Raw genomic sequence first — 5,658 nt, forward strand, 5'->3', positions numbered from 1 at the left:
AGTATAGCACCAACAAAACATACAACATTCCTGTAGTTCTTTGATGCTTCCTCCCCACCACTATCATAACACCAATTCACCTTACAAATTCGGCCTGACAGGAGCATGTATGTACACTGGCATAGATAAGAGCTCTTGACACATGGAATGGAATCAAGGATAGATTAAACCCCTCAGGAGCAACAATGGGAGTGGCAATAACATGAGGGTTGGGGAAGGTGGGAGAATAATGAGGATAAAGGGGGAACTGTCAGTAATGCTCAACATATACCCCACACACACAAACACATCAAGGGGGATGAACAACAAAAATGAGGGTGAAGGGAGACAGTGGACAGTTTTTGATATGAAAATAATAATTTATAATTTATGAAGGGGTCACAAGGGTGGGTGGGTGGGGAAGGGAGGGAAGAAAAAGAAGAGCTGATACTGAGAGCCCAAGTTGAAAGAAAATGTTTTGAAAATGATGATGGCAACATATGTGCAAATGTGCTTGATATAATTGATGTATGCATTATAATAATACCTGTAAGAGTCCCCAATAAAATGATTCTTAAAAACGAACCCCCCAAAATAAATCTTGGATTCTCATAACATTTCATTGGGGTTGATTGTGTTTAATAGTTAACATCATGGGGGATTACTAAACCACTAAAAATCCTCATCCAGCCAAGTTGACATGAATAGTATCACAATGTATAATTAAGTATGAATATTTTATTATATGTTCAATGTTCAACATTACCATGTTAAAGGTATTTTCAATCAATACTCATATTAAGCTGAATTTAACTTCCATGACTTATGTTTTAAGACACTTTTCTACTTAAAAAAATTAGCATTTCAATTATTTCTTTGGGATACACAAAGCATGATATATTATTCTCTACGTATTTTTCTTTTGCTCATTTTTTACAAAATGTTATCTAAATAATGCAAAATCTCTCAGAAACTTCATGTCAAGTATAAATCCTGGTAAGCAATTTTTTTCAAGAATTTAAAGAACACAGAAAGGTATTTGTAAGGGAAAAATATGATAAAAGTTCCTACAAATTAGCTATGAAGTTATTATAGCATTTACATATCTTGTTGTTGTTTTTAGTTATTTCAAGTCAGTTCCGAATCTAAGTCACCCTATGCACAGAGCAATATATTGTTCTGTTTGGTGGCATCATCACCATTGTTTTTATAGTTCAGTCCGTAGATGCAGCCACTGTGTCAGTCCATCTGGTCTAATATCTTCCTATTTAAAAAAAAAAATGTTTTTTGCTCTCCTACTACATTACCAAGCATGATGTCCTTCTCTCCTGACCACTTGTCTCTCCTGACAACCTGTCCAAATTTCACCATCCTTGTCTCTAAAGAGCATTCTGGCTGTCCTTTCCAGAAAGATTTGTTTGTTGTTTTGGCGATGCATATTCAATATTTTTCTCCAGCACCAAAATTCAAATGCATCCATTCTTCTTCGGTCTTCCTTAATCAATGTCCAACTTTCAAATATATAAAAGATACTGAAAATAACCATGGCTTAGTAGGTCAGGCATACTTTAGTCCTCAAAGAAACATGAGTCTTGGTTTTAGCTAGATGTTTTAGTTTAGATGTGTTCAGTACAGCTAGAACATCTTCCTTCAGTAGCATTGGCTTTCTGCTAATTTGCTACTGATTTAAATGGTTGAAAATCACACAGTTCATTTGGGTAGAGTGATTCTCTCTGTTCTTTCCATCTTATTGTTTTATGCACTGACAAGTATTTTGCCCATAGACTTTCAATATTGCAACTGAAAACTTTACATTTTTCTTTAATTTTTGTAGTTTAAGATATTCTGATGCCGTTCTTTTTGGTTTTCTAACTCTATGTGTTTGTATATTTTGTTAATTTACTTTGTCTTCTTCAGCTTCCCTATATATTTTTTCTATTCAGTTCTTTGACTTCCTCATGTTTACTGTTTGTCTTAGCTACTCCATGATTTTGAGCAAGTTTCAGTTTCTTCTGACATCCACTTTGACCTTGTCTTACTTTCCGACCTTTATAATGAACTTTTGCATTCATCTGGTCTTCTGCCATTCATATTTTATCTAACAGCTTTCTCCTTGAAATGTTCTCAGATTGAGGTCATTTTGGCTCTTTTCAATTTTTAAAATTTTCATCACTTCAACCTGAACTTTCATATTACCAGTGGATAGTCAGCTCCACCATCAGCTCCCAGAAAGCCCTTAGCCTCTCCATCATCTCTTTCCACATATGTAGTCCATTTGATTTCTGTGTATTCCATTTGGAGAATTCCAAGTGTATCATCACCTTTTTTGTTGTTGAAAAAAAATGTATTTGTGATGAAGACGTCAATGATCTTGAAAAGTTCTTTCATAATATCTCCAACTTTGTTTCTATCACCAAGACCATATTTTCCAACTACATTACTTTCTCTTTGCTTACAACTTTTGCATCCTAATTGTCAATAATTATCAAGGCAGTTTCATTGAATATTTGATCAATTTCAGAGTGAAAGCTTTTGTAGAACTATTCAGCTTCTTCATTGGAAACAATGGAGGTTTGTGTCTAAATTTGAATAATAGTCATATTGATTGTATTTCCTTGAATATGAATAAATATAATCACATCACAGACACATTGTTCTTCAAGATAGCTCTTGAAATATTCTTTTTGACAGTGAATGCATTACTATTCCTCATGACTGTGTTAATCCCTGCAGATTATACCACATGTTTTTCTGATACAAAGTAGCCAGTATCAGTTCATTTTTGTGAATTCTGAAGGGCAGCAAAAACTAAGATCTTCAACCAGATGGATTGACACCAGTGGGCTCACACATAAGATTAATTGTGAGCATGGCACAGAATGTGAAATTTATCAGTCTGTTGTATATAGGGTCTCTATGAGGTTGAACAGACTCAACAACACCTAACAACAACAACAAAGTCTAGAATTGTCATTATGAGCTCCATTTGACCTTTTTAAATGTTCAATTTTCTAGCTTCATACTTTGTACATTCTAATTTCTGATTATTAACTGATGTTTAAGCTCTTTCTTTTCATTTTGAGTCATGCCTCATCATCAAATAATCTAGGAGGCTTTATTCCATCCACAGCATTATAATCAAGTCTACTTTGAGAACTCAGTCCTTCTACAGTCATATTTTGAGTGTTTGCTTACCTGAAAGGCTCATCTTCTGGCACCATCTCTACCAATGTTCTGTTTCTTTCCATATATTTTATATAACTTACTATTCTTAATAGCTTTTATGTGAAATTACTACTCAAAATAATAGATTATTCTGAAATTTGAGCAGTCAAAAAATCATTAAGCAGATACATACATCTAGCCATTTTACTGTAATGACTTGCATGCTACTGCAATGCTAGAAGGATTAAACACTGAAACCTTACAAATAACAGAAGATAGTGTAACGATTTTGTTAGAAGATAAGCCAACAGGCTAAGATCGAGTTAATCTTTTTTTTTAACTTGTTTACTTTGTCTCATTATTTCTTAGTTCTTATTGATATAATTTTAGGGAATAAACAACCCCTTCCCTTTTTGTGTGTGGATATGTTTATGTGGGGAGAAGAATATGAGTAAAGAAGCCAGGATGGAAAAAATGGAAAGATGGGAAATGAAGACAGAGATAAAGTAAATGTTTATATGAAAGCCTTCTCTAAATAAGTAGCATCAACAAACAAAGTGCAAAGTTGACAGGGTGGAGAATATTTTCTCATTTGAAATTCTGAAAGTATGAAACAATATAAGGCCACGTTCAAGATGTGTTTATTGTATAGCATTATGGAGCACGTTTCCTACCAGGTATGTTCACATTCTTTATTATTGCTTCGTAAGTTCCACAAATGACATTATGTATGAAGCACGTTTACTGTATTATACAGCAAATATTAATTTGCTCCTCTACATCAATCTTGGTTAGCAGCTTCCATGTAAAGGTCCTTCCTTCAAGTAGCACTTAATTGGCCACTAAGAACAGCTTGAAGGGCATTCTTTTCTCAGGTTTATAATTCATCTGAAGCACTAAGTGAAGCATAAATAAAGATCACACCTTGGCTAAAAAAGTGTGTGTCACATCCCCTTGCGGTTATAAATCAGCCACTATCTTTTCCAGGCTGTATGTGTGAATGGACTGGTCCCTTTAACCTCTTTATTTTCCCATTTCCTTAAATGCCTTTATTTAAAATAACTTGGTGTTCTAGAGATGACTGTGAAACAGAAGTGCTTCTGTGCTGCAGATGCTAGGAATAGAAGATGTGCAAGTAATCCTGGAGTACATTCATCCCAGCAGTTCTGCCCAATCCACTGGAATTAAGTAGTGGATGAGATTTGAAGTCTTCACCAGCCACTCCAGTATCAAGATGCTCCATAAGAACTTCAGCAGCTGTGAACGAGTGAGAGAGCATGTTCTGAGACACAGTCTGGAATAGTTTGAGTAGCATAAGTACTTACTCCTGTTGGGTGACACATAGCCAGAATCATGCCAGTGCAAAGTTCAAAGAGGACAGTAGTCCAACTCCATAAATTGCAGGCTTCAGTTTCTCCTGTGATTGCTCCAACCTTTGGGACACAGAAAATTCTCTCTAAAGCATCACTGTCACAGGAATCCCTAACCTCACTTCATGTGCTAAAATATGTTAGCTGAATGGGTCCTCTATCACTCAACAAGGTGTTGGGTTCAAATTGGGGCACACAATTCTCTCTCTGAAAAACATCAAGGGATACCACCATTTCAGTTGCCCATCTTTGCATGCTGTCCTCTGGGATGTCAAACCTGGTATTCAGGGCAAATTTTTATCAGTTCCTCAAAAATCTGCTGTATTTCCTAGACTCCTTCTAGTGCTAACCTATTCTCTCCCTTGGTCTCAGAGTCTCTCTGGAATAAATAAATTGGCTCCTCTTTAGTCAAACCACCAGCTCAGTCTGTAAACAGTGATACTTCTGGTTCTAAAGGGCATGTATTTGTATTTAATTATCATATTAATTAGTACCTGAAATAGGTTAGAAGTATTGAATATACTTTCTTTGGTGCCTTTGGCTGCTAGGGCCTATCCACCTCACTCCAAGTCCTCAAAACTTAGGGTTAGAGCTGTATAACATTAATAGTTGTTATAAATGGCATCCCAAGATCCTCCTGGGTATAGTTTTTCTCTGTTATACTATAGGATTTGGGGCTGTGGGGATAATTCTATTCCTGTGGGTCTGCTTCTTCATGTGCTTGGCACTGTTTAGTATTAAGCCTGAGGATTGAAACATCAAGGGCTTCTTGCAGTTTACTTTCCAGAATGGCAATGTTAGCCCATGTAAGCCCCATTGCTACAGCTTCCTTTGTTGACTCTAGTTAACCAGGAAAGTTTACAAGAAGATCAGGCCTTCCTTCAACAGTAACACTGACATCATCAAAAGCAGTGTCTTTAAAATAAATAATAGGACTGTGTCATGTGTGCCCCGGCTGATGATATCCTGGGCTTTTCACTTTCCCTTGCTCTCACCAGCACTAAAACCAGTGGAAGTGATGTCTCCATCTGAAAGAGCAGTTTCAAAAGTTCTGATTTTAGGCTATATAATTTTTGTCTAAAATCAGATCCAAGAAGTTCATTAGTGTGGTACTTACTTCCTATCCTAAAGAATTCAATGGGAC

General features: G+C 35.9%; 1 pseudogene; it reads right to left on the reverse strand.

The window, feature by feature from the left end:
- Positions 1-4,296: 4,296 nt before the first annotated feature.
- LOC101649238 lies at positions 4,297-5,653 on the reverse strand (annotated as a pseudogene).
- Positions 5,654-5,658: the final 5 nt, after the last annotated feature.

Source organism: Echinops telfairi, unplaced genomic scaffold (genome assembly GCF_000313985.2).
Source record: "Echinops telfairi isolate 266 unplaced genomic scaffold, ASM31398v2 ScPeMD7_7469;HRSCAF=8507_1, whole genome shotgun sequence".
Lineage (NCBI taxonomy): Eukaryota > Metazoa > Chordata > Mammalia > Afrosoricida > Tenrecidae > Echinops > Echinops telfairi.